Source organism: Cibotium barometz, chromosome 3, assembly GCF_041138505.1.
Source record: "Cibotium barometz isolate CiBa-2024 chromosome 3, ASM4113850v1, whole genome shotgun sequence".
NCBI lineage: Eukaryota > Viridiplantae > Streptophyta > Polypodiopsida > Cyatheales > Cibotiaceae > Cibotium > Cibotium barometz.
Genome location: NC_141048.1, coordinates 10,796,025 through 10,813,829, shown reverse-complemented (window position 1 = coordinate 10,813,829; position 17,805 = coordinate 10,796,025).

The following is a 17,805-nucleotide window of genomic DNA, read 5'->3' as shown; positions in this document are numbered from 1 at the left end:
ACGTGTCGTGCAAATGTCTTGATTGTGTGTATGTGTTAGTGTGTATCTGTTGTGTGTGTGTACATGGTGTGTATGTTTTTATTTATGTGTATCCATAGCGAGTGTCTACATGTACGTGTGTGTGAGCATGTGAATATACTCGTGTGTACATCTATGTGTGTGCACGTGTAAGTGCATGTGTGTGTGAGTGTATGCATGTCCATGTGTATGCACATGTACTTGTGTATGTGAGTGTATTTATATGCTTGTGTGCATGTATACACATGTGTGTATGTGCAAGCTTAAGTATGTGTGCAAGTGTACATATCTCTATGTGTTACATGTGTGTCCATGCGTACGAGTGTGTATGTGTGTTGTATATGTGTGTGCATGTATCATGTGCTTGTGTTTGTGTTGTGTTTGTGTTGTGTGTGTGTGTGTGTGTGCATAAACATACATGTGTGTGTGTCGACATACATATAAATCTATTTATATATACATGCTTACATACCTATAGATACACATACATACATAATATATATACGTGTGTGTGTGCATGTATATTCTCTCTCTTACACATGCACATAATATATATGTGTGTGTGTGTGTATGTATATTCTCTCTCTTACACATGCACATAATATAATATTAGAAGATATATATCTCTCTGTGTGTGTGTGATGAGGAGGAGGGGGGAGGGGTGGGCAATTTGCTTTCTAATGTATATATATATATATATATATATATATATATATATAAGAAACTCATTCAATGAGTAAATGGTTTGATGGTGGTGACAACTAATTGTGAGCCCCAATGCATCTCGGCGTGTGGGAAAGAAACCCCCAAACACTTGTCTTCTCTTCTCCTTTCTCCTTTCTCCTTTTCAAAAATTCTCCCTCTGCTTTCGCCACGTGAAGGGGTAGGCACTCTTCCTTTATCTTGTATAGATAAACACAAAAGCACCACACCCAAAAGCCGTTCCATGTGTACATAAGTTGTTAAGGTGTTTGGTTGATATGCCCGAGGTTATGGGTTCAAACCTTACTAGCTACCCCGAATGATACTATCTTGTAATATTGCCCGCGGGTGTGTGTGGGGTGTGGTGTCTGTAGAAGGGCATGCGGGGCCCTGAGAGGTACATCTGTTGAAATCTATTCTCTTCACAAGTCATGCATAAATAATCCTTTACCGTTATTAATATATGTTCTCTTGCATTTTATTGAAAACACACACACACCCTCAAAAGCACACTAAATACACTCACTTCTAAGAAATGTATAGACAAGATCATCCTTCACCCACAAACAAACCTTAAGAGAGATGTCTATTGAGTGTCAATAAAATACACTCTTTGAAGTGTAGAGAAGGTTGATGTTAAAGTTTATTGTTGTGGCAAAGAAAGGCTCATTTTACACAATAAGATATTCAACCTTTGAATAGACTCTATACCATTTTATAATCAAACCAAGAAGTGGGCATAGCACTTGCAAGAGCTAACTTGAAAGATCACTAATTTAGTCAAGCCCATCCTTGTATATTGTGGTGACCCATAATACCCAAGGCAAGCCTTAAGATAAGGAACATTATTAGAGGGAAGCAAGCTTAAAAGGTTCACAATGATCTCTTGATTTTCACATCTTGTTGAGTTAACATGCACGTTGATGTAGGTGGTCACATCCTTGATACTATCCCTATGGCCCTTAATTTATCACATAGAAACATTGAATGATTTTTTACTTAGGATCTTTGAATAATTTTTAGTTTGCTTGTTTTTTGGTTATTATTGTAGCATTTGTCTATTTCTTCACTCTGATTTTTAATGGATTTAATTAGCTCATATTTTGTAAGGCCCACGTTATGAGGAGAAGCCATGGTTGAGAAACTTGACACACAAGCCTAGTTTAGACATTGAACAGTTGAGGATGGAACCAACTATGACCATGGACCTTTGTAGTGGCCGCCCCATGTCTCCAAGCCTCTATAGATGCACTATAATGAAGAGAATGTGAGGGAGATGAAGAGCTTAAGTTTCTTGCAAGAAAACACACACACACACACACACACACACACACACACACACACACAAGAGAGAGCAAGACACGAGAGATAGATGGATGGCTGAATTTTCTTCTACTCCTTCTCTTCTCTACAACCATTAACATAAAGAGATAAGAGTACATACTATAAGGGAAAGTACTCTCCTACTATAACATACAATGTTCGGTCCATAGTGTGAACCCGACCACATGAGCTCGCATTATAACTATGCCATAGCTCTAGTACGTCATAGTGGCTCACAGTCTATCATCCACTTGCGGCATATCAACCGTAATCTCACCAACTATGCCAGTGGCGTAAGGAAGCTATCACTCGGGCGTCAATATCCATAGTACTAGTTGAGCTCGATATCTTAACACTCCCCTTCAATCTCAACTCCACACACTACAGTCCAAGTAAGCTCCTAAACCTATGGAGCTTCTCTGTGCCAAGTGCCTTCGTGAAGATGTCAGCCCCCTTGATCCTATGTGCTGACATATATCAGATCTACATCACTCTTACCAGAATCTTCTCCCTCAATGTCCTTCATTCTAGCATGGTATATTGGATTACTGGTATGCTACTCATGTTATTGCAATAAATGACAATGGCCCTATCCAACGAGCTCACCCATATCACCAAGTAGCTTCTCAAACCAAGTAGCTTCTCAAACCAAGCTACCTCACAAGCTGCCATAGTAGCACCCATGTACTCTGCCTCTGTAATGGATAACGCAACTATCAGGCTGTTTCTTGCTACTCCAATTCACAACAACACTCCTAGATAAAAGCATAAAGCCGATGGCAGATCTCCTGTCTGTGACACTACCAGCCTAATCAGCATCTCTACAACCATGTAGCTATATCTCTATGCTAGCCTCATATAAAATTTCATAATCAATTGTGGACTTTATGTACCTAAGAATCCATCTAGCCACATCCAAATGTGACTTCCTAGGGACCAGCGTAAACTGACTCACAAGTCCAACAACATAACTTGAGTTTGGCCTAGTAATGGTCATGTAAACACAAGTCCAACAGCATAGCCGAGCTCTGGCCTAGTAATGGTTATGTAAATCAAGCTATCCACTATGTACCTGTACATAGTGGGATCCTCCAAAAGCTCACATGTATCTGTGGAAAGCTTTGTGTTCTACTCCAATGACATTGAAATAGCTTGTCATACCATACTTGGGCAACATGTCCAAGCCATATTGCCTCTGTAATAGCAAAATGCGTGAGGTGATCTCACCACCTCTATGCCCAATAAATATCGCAATTCACCCAAGTCCTTCATCTCAAACTTTTACTTTAAAATGTCATAACGTCATGTATATTAGTATCACTATCAATAGTGATAATCAAGTGGATGACTTGATTATCAATAGTGATAATCAAGTCATCCACATAAATTACTAATAGCATGATCCCTCTATCTGTCTTTTTCACATAAAGTGAAAAATCTACATTGAATATCTGAAATCCAATGGTACCAAGATACTCCCCAAATTTGATTGAGCATGCTTTGGGTGCTTGCTTCAAGCCATGCAATTCTTTGTATAACCTACACACAAAATCTAGGTGTGCATCGCTCTCATAACCTAGTGGGTGCATCATGTATATTTCTTATAAATCACCACGTGCAAGAAAGCATTCTTTGCATCCATTTGATTGAAAGACCAACCCTTTGTTTGTTGCAGTCATAGCAATGACAACTCTCATGGTGCCATTCTCATAACTAGGTTAAATGTCTCCTCATAGTCAATGCCATAGGTCTACGCATAACCCTTGGAAACCAATATTGCCTTATAGGTACCTACTCTCACTGACCCATCTACTTTACCTTATATACCCACTTACATCCAATTGCCTTCTTCCCTAGGCAAAGGCACTAACTCCCATGTTGCATTTGCATGCCATCTCCTCATTCATGGCATCTTTCCATTTTTTATTTCCAAGTGCCTACTCAAAACAAATGTGCTCCAACTCCTATATTGCTTTAACCATTTACCCATAATGATGGGTTTTATATACATCATATCTCAACCTGTCAACACAATATCTTCACATGTTTGGATTAGCATAAACATTGCTAATCCACCTATCAAATCCCCATGCTTAAACTCCTCACCAATTAGGAGTAATTTGAGGGCAAAGAAGAGGGTTAAGGAGTGATTAATAGTAGGATTAAGAAATTAATCTTTAGTTAAGCTAGAGGGCTTCTAAATTAGTCAAAATCCACTAATTTAGAGGTAGCTTATAAATTTAGCCCTTTCCCACTTGCTAGCATTAAAGAGGGGGTCTTAGTTGTCTCCCACTCACTTCCCTCCAATTTGAAATTCAAATTCAAATCCAAAATTTTAAATTTCAAATTCAAATTCAAACTTGCCACAACCATTTTTTTCCAACCTAAAGCCATAGACATTTGCTTGTAAGCGTACAACCATGCCAACCCAAAAAAAAACTTACCACCACGGCCATTCCAACCTAAAGCCACAAGCGTTCGCTTTTATAAACGTATGGCTGTGCCAACCCAAAAAAAAACCTTGTCAGGGCCGTTCCACACTTGCCACACGGCCATTCCAACCTAAAGCCACGGGCATTCGCTTGTAAGCATACGGCCGTGCCAACCCAAAAAAAAAAATCTTTTTTTTTCAAAAAAAAAACTTGCCAACAACCATTCCAAGCTAAAGCCACAGGCGTTCACTTGTAAGCGTACGACTGTGCCAACTCAAAAAAAATCAAAAAAATAAAACTTACCTAAAACACCTATTTCGGGCTTGCGCGCACACCATTAAAGCTTCTTTAAGCTTCCCCGCACACCATAAACACCTTTCAATCATGGTTGCATGCCCCCAATGCCTCCATTTCATTCAGTGGCACCCCGGTCTCAACTGCTGATTCACATGTGGTCGCCATGGCACACACGCTTGGCCGAGAGGGCAAAATGATCTTTGAAGAGCCCTCATCGAGTAGGACCCCTCCCTAGATGCACCCCAGCGTGTGTAGATGCCCCGAGCATATTCACATATCCTCTTCTCTATCCACCACGGATCTATTCCCACCCCCCACCCTTGCAACACCTCCCCTTATGCCACAACTTGACATCCCAAGCTTAGCACAAGCTCTAAGAAGGGGAGTGTCACAACACTTGCACCCACAAACATCACATACAAAACCTATGTGGGCAAAAATTTTTAAACTTCTGTCAAAATTCTACGGAATTGGAGACCCTGTATTCCACCTTGGTCTTTAAGCAAATCTGTGAGGCATTTGAAATTTTCGACAATACAACCAAAGTCCATCTACTTGGACTCGGCCTTGAAGGCAAGGTCGTGCAATGGTTCCAATCCTTGGACCCTCGGCACAAAAGCACTTTCAATGCAGTGAGAGAGGCCTTCATTCTCGGATTTGCACCCTACAAGCCCAAATGGAGCCCTGTCATCCGACTGTTCCAATTGGAACAAAAACCAAAGGAAACATTACGCGACTACATTGCACACATCAAGTATCTTGATTCGCATTGCGACAAGAGGGTAAAATTGTCTGATAAGCAATTAATGGACCGTTTCCTCTTGGGCGTGCACAATCCAAGGCTTCAAGACCACATGTTGGTCAGAGACCCCTCCACCTTTGATCAGGCTTGCAAATGGGCGATCTTTCTCGATGACAACATGTGAGAAAGCTATTCCATGCAATTGGCCACCGCACCAACGCCACCCCACATCTCCTTTGTAACATTACCTTCCTCTCTTCGTGGGCCCCAAGCCTTGTTGGTGGCACCACCACAAACTCACTACTCACACAATGGCGCCACCATGCCACTCTCATGTACCAATCTTTCCATGCCAACTGCTGCCTCTCCAGGAAAACCCCATTGCTTATGGAAAGACCCCAACCAGGTCCATAGCGGAGCCCATGCGCTCCACCATACCAGAGGCACCCCACCACCTCATCTCCCTCTTGCGATGCCTCACATGGACCCTAAACCACTTGTGCACACTATAGTAGGTGCACCTGCAGGAAAAAACCACCTCTTATGTGTTTCCTTTGCCATGAACCCCATAGAGTGGCAGACTACCCTCAGAAGCAACGTCTCCCAATACAACCACAATGTCATGGTGGCTATGGAAATGGCCATTACTATAAGGATTTCCCCTTGCAATCAGTTTCTCATTCCACAATCGAAGCCATCCCTCAATGTGTTGAGCGTTCAGCATGGGAAGATATCCACTGTCCCATTGAATGTTCTCACACGGTTACAGGCCAAGCTAAAGAAGGCCACATCCCAAAAGAAACAACGCTCTAAGCACGTTGGACATAGACCCCTCCACCTTTGATCAGGCTTGCAAATGGGCGATCTTTCTCGATGACAACATGTGAGAAAGCTATTCCATGCAATTGGCCATCGCACCAACGCCACCCCACATCTCCTTTGTAACATTACCTTCCTCTCCTCGTGGGCCCCAAGCCTTGTTGGTGGCACCACCACAATCTCACTACTCACACATGGCGCCACCACGCCACTCTCATGTACCAATCTTTCCATGCCAACTGCTGCCTCTCCAGGAAAACCCCATTGCTTATGGAAAGACCCCAACCAGGTCCATAGCGGAGCCCATGCGCTCCACCATACCCGAGGCACCCCACCACCTCATCTCCCTCTGGCGATGCCTCACATAGACCCTAAACCACTTGTGCACACTATAGGTGCACCTGCAGGAAAACCACCTCTTATGTGTTTCCTTTGCCATGAACCCCATAGAGTGGCGGACTTCCCTCAGAAGCAACGTCTCCCAATACAACCACAATGTCATGGTGGCTATGGAAATGACCATTACTATAAGGATTTCCCCTTGCAATCAGTTTCTCATTCCACAATCGAAGCCATCCCTCAATGTGTTGAGCGTTCAGCATGGGAAGATATCCACTGTCCCATTGAATGTTGTCACACGGTTACAGGCCAAGCTAAAGAAGGCCACATCCCAAAAGAAACAACGCTCTAAGCACGTTGGACATGGACCCCTCCACCTTTGATCAGGCTTGCAAATGGGCGATCTTTCTCGATGACAACATGTGAGAAAGCTATTCCATGCAATTGGAATAGCTATTCCATGCAATTGGCCACCACCGCACCAACGCCACCCCACATCTCCTTTGTAACATTGCCTTTCTCTCCTTGTGGGCCCCAAGCCTTGTTGGTGGCACCACCACAAACTCACTACTCACACATGGCGCCACCACACCACTCTCACGTACCAATCTTTCCATGGCAACTGCTGCCTCTCCAGGAAAACCCCATTGCTTATGGTGGAAAGACCCCAACCAGGTCCATAGCGGAGCCCATGCACTCCACCATACCCGAGGCACCCCACCACCTCATCTCCCTCTGGAAATGCCTCACATGGACCCTAAACCACTTGTGCACACTATAGGTGCACCTGGAGGAAAACCACCTCTTATGTGTTTCCTTTGCCAAGAACCCCATAGAGTGGCGGACTGCCCTGTCTCCCAATACAACCACAATGTCATGGTGGCTGTGGAAATGACCATTACTATAAGGATTTCCCCTTGCAATCAATTTCTCATTCCACAATCGAAGGCATGCCATCCCTCAATGTGTTGAGCGTTCAGCATGGGAAGATATCCATTGTCCCATTGAATGTTGTCACACGGTTACAAGCCAAGCTAAAGAAGGCCATATCCCAAAAGAAACAACGCTCTAAGCACGTTGGACACGGACCCCTCCACCTTTGATCAGGCTTGCAAATGGGCGATCTTTCTCGATGACAACATGTGAGAAAGCTATTCCATGCAATTGGCCACCGCACCAACACCACCCCCACATCTCCTTTGTAACATTACCTTCCTCTCCTCGTGGGCCCCAAGCCTTGTTGGTGGCACCACCACAAACTCACTACTCACACATGGCGCCACCACGCAACTCTCTCATGTACCAATCTTTCCATGCCAACTGCTGCCTCTCCAGGAAAACCCCATTGCTTATGGAAAGACCCCAACCAGGTCCATAGCGGACCATGCGCTCCACCATACCCAAGGCACCCCACCACCTCATCTCCCTCTGGCGATGCCTCACATGGACCCTAAACCACTTGTGCACACTATAGGTGCACCTGCAGGAAAACCACCTCTTATGTGTTTCCTTTGCCATGAACCCCATAGAGTGGCGGATTGCCCTTAGAAGCAACGTCTCCCAATACAACCACAATGTCATGGTGGCTATGGAAATGACCATTACTATAAGGATTTCCCCTTGCAATCAGTTTCTCATTCCACAATCGATGCCATCCCTCAATGTGTTGAGCGTTCAGCATGGGAAGATATCCACTGTCCCATTGAATGTTGTCACACGGTTACAAGCCAAGCTAAAGAAGGCCACATCCCAAAAGAAACAACGCTCTAAGCACGTTGGACACGGTGACGATCGGGTTAACATCTGCATGGGCTCAACAAAGACCACGTCATTCTCTCCTTCATGAGCGATGATCGTGTCGAACTATCACTCCCCCCTGCAGCCCATCAAAAATCACCAAATGGGAAAAATGGATGGCCAAATATATCAATGCCATCCTTGAGAAGCAACGTCTTCAGAAGGCCCAAGCACTAGTAGAGCAATACCAGTCTCAACTTGAACCGCCACCCATTTTTCGTAACCTTTAACCTTGTACCGGAGTGCGTGCCATCCCCCATTGAACCTAAACTTCCACACCAAGTCAGGCAGGAGTCCCCGCAAAATCACTCCAACCTGAGGAAGATCCATTCACCAACATGACATTGACAAATGACGATTTTGCCCCTCATGCGTCTCCTCATCCTCCTATGCCTATTCCACAAACAACCAAGCCCAAATCCCACGTTCACATCAAACAACTCGATGCGAACAATGACACAGAGTCCGACACACACTCACGAGGTCTGCACACCAAATTTGCTCAGGAATTTTATCCTCCTACTACAACTGCCTCTCGACCTCCACACCTATCAAATAAGGCCCAAATTGAACTTCCATAACTATTGCTGGTCCACCCTATGATCAAAGCCCTGCCCCTCAAGAATCCCCTACTCATCAATGCAACCTGGCCGGCCTCTCTGCCTTCCTTTCCTCCCAAATCCAAATGCCCATTAGAACCTTGTTAAAAGGTAGTCCAAATTTATGGAATGACCTTCGGGATTGGATGGAACACAAACTATAGGCTTATGTAGACGAGGAAGCTCCAGATTCCTCAGATGAATCTGAGCCCCATCATCCAAACTTACTCCATCACCATCACCATGACCCAAAGGTGCACCAACAATTCGCGTCAATACACTGGTGGGAACAATACTTTTTGAAGGTGATGACACAAATGCAGCTCGAGATTCCTCAGATGAATCTGAGCCCCATCATCCAAACTTACTCCATCACCATCACCATGACCCAAAGGTGCACCAACAATTCGCGTCAATACACTGGTGGGAACAATACTTTTTGAAGGTGATGACACAAATGCAACATTGCCCATTTCCTATAATAGGCATGTGGTCAAAGGCATCCTGGATGGAGGTGCTGGTGTAAGCATCCTCACACAAACATGTTGGGAAAACTGGGGCCAACCATGCCTTGATCCCACCACATTGGTGATCAAACTTGCGGACGGGAACTCTGCAAAACCCTTGGGCCTAGTGCATGACCTCAAGGTCAAAGTCTGTGACATGACATTCCACCTCACATTTGTGGTCATGGACTTTTGTAACGCCTCCTATGATGCCATCTTGGGTTGGACCTTCATGAGACAAACCCGATTGCTCCATGACTGGGACCTACATAATGTCCACCTTCGCAAAGCATCTCAAACACTTAAGGTCAACTTATATACCTAGCACTCACATCCCATGGCCAAATCTCCCCTTGCTAGAGATTTTGTGACCACCGCCAGAAGCCACGATCTCTTTGTTTGTTGCAATGTTTATTTACCAGGCCTTCGATGCCATGAGAGTGGACGTGCAAGTGCCATCCCCAGCCACTTCTATTTATGAATGACGAAGTCAACCATGACTAGCTGAAAGTCCTTGCTATGCTTGACACCCTACCTGGTCGCACACTCGGCACACAATTTGTGCTCCCAAATGGCCACACCCTTCATGAACCCTACAAAGCCATTGCCTCGCTTAACACCCTGAGTGTAAGCATAGCTCCACAACCTACAACAACCACTCTACAGGTTTGGATAGATTTTCCCTTTGGCATAAATATTCAAAGAAAGCATGCCTTGCTATCTCCCATAGCTAGCCACAATCTTTTGCCATGGAAAACATGGGTCTCTCTAGGAAAACCATCTCTAAAAATTGCCCATGCCAAAGTTCAATTGCCGAGTGGACAATGCATACAAAGCCTTGGGTCCTTTACACAAACTGTACATATTGTATCTAACCCATTGGCTTGTAAGTTCTATGTGGTTCCCATAGGTGAGACAAAGGAAGTAGTCATCCTTGGAGGAAGCTAGGTTCAGAACACTACAAGTACAATAAACTTCGCTAACAACACAACTATCCTAGGTAACAATGATCCTCTGAGATGGGGAGTGTATCGACGATGCTCCTCTGCCCTCAAAAACTGCTTACACAAAGGGTATTCTCACACCCTCCCCAAAAACAATTGGCCACTGCCCCCTACCCCCCAGAACTCAACCCACCAAGAATGATGATTGGACTACCGACCGAGAATGGTCTACAACGGTGGAAAGCCCACATATATCCTATGGTCCACACCAATATCATATTCCTAGAGGCACGGAAAGCTCTTGGAAAACCCACACTAACAAAATAAGACACTTACATTCAAATCTCACATGAAATGCGTCTCATGAGTGTTGGGTATTTCATTCCTAAAATTTCTATTGGAAACAACCAATTGGAGTGCAGATTTTATGTCATAGATGCAGGTGCACTCCAAGGCTAGATAATAATTAGAAAAGAGTGGATTGATGCCACTGTGCCAAATCAATTGGCGCGCAAAGAAACGGCCACCATGGAAATTCACAGTAAAAAGGCCACTGTCCTCTTGTGTCCCCAAGAGGAAATCATCCACACACCCTCACCCTCATTGCCCTTCCCCCTCACGCCCCATCCTCATCACCGGCAGTCTCCCCTATTCCCCTACCCCATGCCTCACAAAAGTCGGTCGATCAGCCACCACCACTGTTGACACCACCCACCAATGACAAACAATCCTTGTCGTCAACATTGCCCCCCTCAACTCTACATCCTCAACCTCCCACACTGCAAGCACCCCGACCTCATATCTTTATCATGACAATCAATGGTGCGTGCCAAAGAATCTTCTTGCTGCTCACGGATTCTACAATGGCTACATAGAATTATAAATCCCCAAACGGCCATCTCTAAAACCCAAGCACAAAAAGCCAACTAAGCCAACACACACCAACCCTAAGACAAAGCTTCAACATTGGCTAGTCCCCAACCACCTGTTACGAGCACAAAGCTACTATGAAGGCAACACTCGCCTCTAGCTACCCAAGCACGCTACTTGTGCTCATCCACCACAACTCCCCAAGAAACCACGACAAAAGGTCCCACAACCACAAAGGTCGGCAACCCCAAACATAGTGAAGCCAACAACGATGGGTGCCTACCAATGTGCTCAAAGCACAAGGCTTCCAAGAAGGTAGCTGTGGCTCCCCAACCCACAATCAAAATGTTGAAATATACAAGTGAATAGGGTGTGTGTGGGAACAAGCTCTTGGATAGAGGCTGTAAAAGAGGAGATGTAATTGTGAAAGAACCTGTGAAAAGGTTAGAAGAATCTACTGGGAGAGAATAATGGGTAGCATGAGGGAATTTAGGAGTGTGGAGATATTCTGGGAGATATTCAGGGAAAAGAGAAGAGGTGGAGAGAATCAGGCAAAAGGTGGAGATATTCTGGGAGTGAATCATGGAGAAATCAATGGGATTTGATGCTTGATGTAAACTCTATAAATTGAGGCATAGCCCTAATGAGAATTTGCTGGTTTTTGAGTATCCATGCCTACATTAATCTATTTGCTAATTATTCACTAATTACGTCTTAATCATTTGCTAATCACTTTGTTAATGATGTTGATTCTAGTGTTTGATCCACCATAGCTCATCATTATGCTCAAATTTCAACATGGTATCAGAGCCATGCCTAGAATCAACCAGATTTATGAGCCCATTAGTGAATTAATTAGGATTAGTAGGTAATTAGCCAAAAAATCAATTTTTTAGTGAGTTTTTCATCTTCCCCTTCACCCCCAGCTAGTGGAGGATCTCTAGCACCTTGCACACTCTAAATTAGGGCACAAGCTTCTAGCTTAAGCTAGCCAACACCCCTGGCTACCAGCTCATCGAAACAGCGCAGCAAACCGCCGAAGGAATCAGGAGAAATCGTCATTTTCGCCGGCGCCTTTTTTCTCTGCAGATTTTGCCATTGCTACTTCATCAAGTCAAATTGCTTCAATTCCTCCTAGCCCAAGGGGTAATCAAGCATGCTCTACAAGCTGGTGAAGACAGAAATCAATTTCATCAAGTCTACATTGAGATCAAAGCTCTTCATCAAATCTGCATGTGACTTTGGTAAAACAGAGATTAAGCTTTCATTATTTGGTCAAATCTTGTGTTTCTTGGCTTAATCCTCTACTAGACTCATTGCTATTGATGCCCTTGAAAGCATTTGAGCTCATTTGAAGTGGAAGGCACCAGATCTGGGCTCCCCGCATACTATGTTTTTTGCACACAAACCAGAGCATTAATTTGCTAATCAGTGATTAATCAGTGCTAATCACTGTACTTTGGTGCAATTGAGGGTTCAAATTAACCATTAGGTATCTGATATAGATCCCTAAAGCTTCAGATTGCAAATCGGAGTTGGTTTGATACTCCAACCATCCCGTACAAATTGGTTACTCTCAATTTAATGTAATTTCTAGTGATTTTATGCTGATAAAATTGTTGTAATCATCTATTAAACACCAGATTGAGTTGTAAAAGGGTAGACACTGCCCTTGAATCTTGAATTTGGATCAAGAGGTAAGACCCCCTTCACATCACCATGAATTCAGCACAGGAAATAGCCAAATTTAATGGGGAACAGTTTTATACATGATGGCAAACAAAAACCATGTATTTGCTGATGAGGAAAAATCTGTGGGGATTAGTTGAAGGGAGAGATGAATGCCCAGAGAGAGGGGAAAATGAGTGGAAGAGTAGGAATGAAAAAGCATTGGGACTTATTGCACTCAGTTTAAATGATGAGATCATTCATCATATCACAGGGACACAGTGGGCAAAAGATGCATGGGATGAACTCAATAAATTATTTGGTACGCAAGCAAAAAATTCCAAGATAAATCTATTAATGCAATTATACAAATTGGACATGAAGGAAAGTGAACCTTTAATCACACACTTGAACAAATATAAAAGCATTAAGCAACAGCTGGCAGCTCTATTGGCAAAAAGGTAGAAGATGATGAAGCATTAGCTGTACTTTTGAAAAGTGTGGACAAAAGAGATTATGAAAACATTGTAGCAACACTAAAGAATGTACCTGAACTGAAGATATGCGAGATAGAAGCAGCTCTACTAGAGCAAGAGAGCAGAGGCAAAGAGAAGAAAGAGCTCCACTCAACAGCAGGAGAGGAAAAAGCATTCTTCACCCGAGGAGGATTCTCTCGAGGACGAGGACGAGGAAGAGGCAGAGTAGGAGGGAGGACCTTCACTTGCCACAAATGTGGAAAGCCAGGACACATGGCGAGAGACTGCTACAGCAAATCCAGTGAAGAAGGAACGACATCGGCAAACTTCATGGAGGCTCCAAGGGAAGTGGAGTCGGATCATCTTTTCTGAGAGAGAGAGAGAGAGAGAGAGAACCCACAACCCAATGTAACCTGCCCCAATAAAGTAAAACCACCTCTGAGCCACCCCGATGATGTAGGCCAAGTGGTAGATGTATGTGTGAGCACTTTAGTCAAGGTCGCGGGCACTTATAGTAGCCTTGGACACATTGAGAGAGAGAGTGTCAAGGACTATGGAGTTTAGGGACTTGAGGCACTGGTCGCAGGCTATCAAGTAAGAGGGAAACTTGATACAGGGTCCAGGTGTGCTAGGATTATTCACTTGAGGGGAGGTGTTGAATATACAAGTGAATAGGGTGTGTGTGGGAACAAGCTCTTGGATAGAGGCTGTAAAAGAGGAGATGTAATTGTGAAAGAACCTGTGAAAAGGTTAGAAAAATCTACTGGGAGAGAATAATGGGTAGCATGAGGGAATTTAGGAGTGTGGAGATATTCAGGGAAAAGAGAAGAGGTGGAGAGAATCAGGCAAAAGGTGGAGATATTCTGGGAGTGAATCACGGAGAAATCAATGGGATTTGATGCTTGATGTAAACTCTATAAATTGAGGCATAGCCCTAATGAGAATTTGCTGGTTTTTGAGTATCCATGCCTACATTAATCTATTTGCTAATTATTCACTAATTACGTCTTAATCATTTGCTAATCACTTTGTTAATGATGTTGATTCTAGTGTTTGATCCACCATAGCTCATCATTATGCTCACATTTCAACACAAAAGCCTTAACTGTGCGTGTGTCGACAACACCTCATAGCTCAAAGCCTCGTCGATAAAAAATCTGGAAGCCTCGCCAACCATAGACCTTCATCACTTGGCAACGTTGGGTGCCCAAATATCTCCTAGAAGCCCAAGGCTTCCATGATAATGGCAATTCCATCATTTGGCTCCTAAGGCATACCCCTCAACAGTTCACCCAAACCACACCCGCCACGCTAGTACCTGTCCAATCAACAAAGATGGTTTAGCGACCAACGGGTACACAAGTCCCCTCCTCCTTGACAAAATCCTCCGAGCTTGCCCACACCCAACCCATGGGCACTCCAAAACTAAATTTTCCCAACCCTTTCAACCCACAGAGCCTCATTCGCGCACCCCGCCCCTTGACTTCATCACCAAACTAAGGGGCAATGCTACACATGGCTACACTTATCCAACCACTCAAAGATAAACTCAAAGGTAAGCTCACAACTATAGCCACATGGGCCACTCAGTACAAAACCCTCTTAGGGGTGCTAACCAATAAAAACATGCAAATAAAAAAGTCTCTAGGTGATTAAGACCACAGGCACAACTTTTGCCCTCACCCATGCACAACACCTGCAAATCTTACTGGGCTCTGTCCTATGCGCACACACTGCATAAAGCTTCATCATTAACAACCATCTAGGTGGGTGCAAGCCTGGGGGTCCATGGTACGACCCATCACCTAGATCTCCTTAATCACCCCTACTGCACCTGAATAATTGCGTTTCATGTCTAATCAACTCTACCCAAAAATTCTTCTTGAAAAGATGCAGGGGAGAATAGAGCTTGAGCTCTTGTTGAGCAAGCACACACACACACTCACAAAACCCTAAAAGAGAACACACAAGGTGAGAGGCTGAAAATCTTCTTCTTCTTCACACAACACTCAACACACCATATACAAAGATAAGAGTACACACAATATGAAAAGGTACTCAACCAAATACATACTAGGGTTCTCTATAGTGTGAACCCAACTAAATGAGCTGGCGCTATAACTATGCTAGTCTCTAGAATGGCTATCATAGCCTGTCATCCCACTGGCCGCATATCCCCCATGATCTCACCAACCATGCCAGTGGTGTAAGTGTGGGGCCTATCCCCCAGGCAGGCGGGTCATCAGTGTCCACCGCCTCACTAGATGAGCTCGATATCTCAACACTCCCCCTCGAGCTCAACTCCATCTCATGTACACCAAGCAAAGCCCTGAATCTGCGGAGCTTCTCTGTACCCAATGCTTTGGTGAAGATGTCAACAACCTGATCCTGTGTGGTGCTGACATAAATAAGGTCAACATGACAAAACCTTCTCTCTGACAAAATGGTAGTGGACCTCTATATGCTTCGTGTGTGCGAGCATGAAAAACTGGGTTCTTGGCCATACTGCTAATGTTGTCACAAAAATGACAACTTGTCTATCCACTGATAGACCCAAATCTACAAGTAGCTTTCTCAACCAAGCTACCTCACATACTGCCATAGTAGCACCTCTGTACTCGGACTTTGTATTGGATAGAGCAACCGTAGGCTGCTTCTTGTTGCTGCTCCAAGTTACAGCAGCACTCCCCAAAGAAAACATGAAGCCACTAGTAGATCTTCTATCTGAGATACTACCAGCCCAATCAGCATATGTGTACCCATGTACATATATCTCTGTTCCAGTTTTATAAAATAGTCCACAATGCAAAGTAGACCTTATATACCTCAGTATGCATCTCAATGCATGCAAATGTGGCTTCCGTCGAGGAACCTACATAAACTGACTCACCAACCCAACAGCATAGCTTAAATCTAGCCTGGTAATCGACATATAGATCAAGCTTCCTACTATGCACCTATACATAGTAGGATCCTCCAAAATCTCTCCTGAATCTGCACTCAAATTACCATTCTGATCCAATGGCACTGAGATGATAGGCTTACAGCCTGTCATACCATACTTGGATAACATGGCCAAGCCATACTGTCTCTGCAGAAGCAGTAATCCAATACCATGCGGTGACCTAATCACCTCAATGCCCAAGAAATATCTGAGCTCCCCCAGATCCTTCATCTGAAACTTCTGTCTAAGCAAGATCTTTACATCAAAGATCTCTACATCATGGTCCCCCGTAATGATCAGGTCATATACATAGATGACAACAAGCACAACCCCTCTATCACTGTGTCTCACATATAGCGAGAAATCTACATTGGCTACATGAAAGCCAATAGTGACAAGATATTCAGAAATCTTGTGAGACCATGCTCTTGGTGCTTGTTTTAAGCCATACAAGGCTTTCTTCAACCTGCAAACATGCTCGGGGTGACTCACATCCTCATAACCAGGTGGCTGTAACATATACACCTCTTCCTGCAAATCCCCATGCAAGAATGCATTCTTTACATCCATCTGATGTAAAGACTATTGCTTTGACGCAGCCACTGCTATCACAACTCTCACTGTTGCCATCTTGGCAACTGGGCTAAAAGTTTCCTCATAATCAATGCCATATGTCTGAGCATATCCTTTGGCTACCAATCTAACCTTGTACCTGCTTATGCTTCCATCACTGTTATGTTTTACTTTGTACACCAACTTGCATCCAATGGCTTTCTTGCCTTCAGGCGATTGCACTCAATCCCAAGTCTCATTTCCATATAGTGCATCCATCTCCTCATCCATAGCTTTCTCCCAACACACATTTCCAACAGCCTCATCAATGCATGTGGGCTCGACAATCGGTACAACTTTTGCCATATATGCATAGTGATGTGCCACATAACCATCATAGGTAAACCTCTGCACAGGATTCTTCACTCTCCCAGATCTTTGTAGCTTTGTATTCATGGCTTCCATAGCCTTCTTTACACCAGGTGTTCTCATAGCTGGTATCCCAAGATCCTCATCAAGGCTCATCTCTGAGCCACTAGACTCTCCATCAACATGAGAATTCCCTCTAGAAATGTCAGGCATACTAAGGGGCTCAACCACTTTCTCTTTGCCTTTATGTGATGTACTAATCACATTTGCAAGATTGGTATTATGATGCAGCCTGCCACTCCATGGTCTATCAACTGAACCACTAGATGAGGACTCTCCTGGTCCACTCAAAGACTGTGATTGCTGACTTGTATTCTGTGTAACCACATTTCCACTCACATCAGCCCC